Source organism: Oncorhynchus keta, unplaced genomic scaffold (assembly GCF_023373465.1).
Source record: "Oncorhynchus keta strain PuntledgeMale-10-30-2019 unplaced genomic scaffold, Oket_V2 Un_contig_14382_pilon_pilon, whole genome shotgun sequence".
NCBI classification, from domain to species: Eukaryota; Metazoa; Chordata; class Actinopteri; order Salmoniformes; family Salmonidae; genus Oncorhynchus; species Oncorhynchus keta.
Window position 1 is genome coordinate 1 of NW_026278713.1, and position 2,500 is coordinate 2,500.

The window sequence follows — 2,500 nt, forward strand, 5'->3', positions numbered from 1 at the left end:
GAAGACCTGGTGATCACTAGGAAGAACTTGGTATAGGTGACTAGGAAGACCTGGTATAGGTGATGACTATGAAGACCTGGTATAGGTGATGACTATGAAGACCTGGTATAGGTGATGACTATGAAGACCTGGTATAGGTGATGACTATGAAGACCTGGTGTTGAGTGATATGAAGAAGACCTGGTGTTGGTGATGACTAGAGAAGACCTGGTGTTGGTGATGACTAAGAAGACCTGGTGACGACTAGGAAGACCTGGTATAGGTGATGACTATGAAGACCTGGTATAGGTGATGACTAGGAAGACCTGGTATAGGTGATGACTAGGAGAGACCTGGTGATGACTAGGAAGACGGGTGTTGGTGATGATGACTAGGAAGACCTGGTATAGGTGATGACTAGGAAGACCTGGTATAAGTTGATGACTATGAAGACCTGGTGATGACTAGGAAGACCTGGTGTTGGTGATGACTAAGAAGACCTGGTGTTGGTGATGACTAGGAAGACCTGGTGATGACTAGGAAGACCTGGTATAGGTGATTACTAGGAAGACCTGGTATATGTGATGACTAGGAAGACCTGGTATAGGTGATGACTATGAAGACCTGGTGATGACGAAGAATACCTGGTGTTGGTGATGACTAAGAAGACCTGGTGATGACTATGAAGACCTGGTATAGGTGATTACTAGGAAGACCTGGTATAGGTGATGACTAGGAAGACCTGAGTATAGGGGATGACTATGAGAGACCTGGTGATGTGAGAATACCTGGTGTAAGGTGATGACTAAAGACCTGGTGATGACTATGAAGACCTGGTATAGGTGATGACTAGGAAGACCCTGGTATAGGTGATGACTAGGAAGACCTGGTATAGGTGATGACTAGAAGACCTGGTATAGGTGATGACTGAAGACCTGGATATGGGTGATGACTAGGAAGACCTGGTATAGGTGATGACTATGAAGACCTGGTATAGGTGATGACTATGAAGACCTGGTGACGACTAGGAGAGACCTGGTATAGGTGATGACTATGAAGACCTGGTATAGGTGATGACTAGGAAGACCTGGTATAGGTGATGACTATGAAGACCTGGTGTAGGTGATGACTGAAGACCTGGTGACTACTAGGAAGACCTGGTATAGGTGATGACTATGAAGACCCTGGTGATGACTAGGAAGACCTGGTATAGGTGATGACTATGAAGACCTGGTATAGGTGATGACTGAAGACCTGGTGACGACTAGGAAGACCTGGTATAGGTGATGACTATGAAGACCTGGTATAGGTGATGACTGAAGACCTGGTGCAGGGGTGATGACTATGAAGTGGGTGATGACTATGAAGACCTGGTATAGGTGATGACTATGAAGACCTGGTATAGGTGATGACTCAGGGAAGACCTGGTATAGGTGATGACTATGAAGACCTGGTGACGACTAGGAAGACCTGGTGTAGGTGATGACTATGAAGACCTGGTGTAGGTGATGACTATGAAGACCTGGTGATGACTAAGAAGACCTGGTATAGTGTGACTATGAAGACCTGGCATTGGTGATGACTATGAAGACCTGGGTGTAGGTGATGACTATGAAGACCTGGTGATGACTATGAAGACCTGGTATAGGTGATGACTAGGAAGACCTGGTATAGGTGATGACTAGGAAGACCTGGTATAGGTGATGACTAGGAAGACCTGGTATTGGTGATGACTAGGAAGACCTGGTGTTGGTGATTACTATGAAGACCTGGTGTAGGTGATGACTATGAAGACCTGGTGGACTATGAAGACCTGGTATAGGTGATGACTAGGAAGACCTGGTATAGGGGTGATGACTAGGAAGAACTGGTATAGGTGATGACTAGGAAGACCTGGTGATGACTAGGAAGACCTGGTATAGGTGATGACTATGAAGACCTGGTATAGCAGATGACTATGAAGACCTGGTGATGACTAGGAAGACCTGGTATAGGTGATGACTATGAAGACCTGGTATAGGTGATGACTATGAAGACCTGGTGATGACTAGGAAGACCTGGTATAGGTGATGACTATGAAGACCTGGAGATGACTATGAAGACCTGGTATAGGTGATGACTATGAAGACCTGGTGATGACTATGAAGACCTGGTGATGACTATGAAGACCTGGTGATGATTAGGAAGACCTGGTATAGGTGATGACCTGGTATAGGTGATGACTATGAAGACCTGGTGATGTGAAGACCTGGTGATGACTATGAAGACCTGGTGATGACTATGAAGACCTGGTGATGACTATACCTGGTGATCACTAGGAAGACCTGGTATAGGTGATGACTATGAAGACCTGGTATAGGTGATGACTATGAAGACCTGGTGATGACTATGAAGACCTGGATGACTATGAAGACCTGGTGATGACTATGAAGAGGTGATCACTAGGAAGACCTGGTATAGGTGATGACTATGAAGACCTGGTATAGGTGATGACTATGAAGACCTGGTATAGGTGATGACT

The 2,500-nt window shown here is 45.6% G+C and overlaps 1 long non-coding RNA gene across 1 annotated transcript in view; it reads right to left on the reverse strand.

Annotated features, from left to right (window-relative positions):
• Positions 1 to 425: 425 nt before the first annotated feature.
• Positions 426 to 2,500, reverse strand: part of LOC127918515 (uncharacterized) — a 2,350-nt gene continuing 275 nt past the window's right edge. The window contains exons 2-3 of the long non-coding RNA XR_008100306.1: positions 2,457 to 2,500; positions 426 to 453 (exon numbers count right to left, since the gene is read on the reverse strand). The exon at positions 2,457 to 2,500 is cut by the window's right edge and continues 54 nt beyond it. This is a non-coding gene — a long non-coding RNA (uncharacterized LOC127918515). The remainder of the gene's footprint in view (positions 454 to 2,456) is intronic.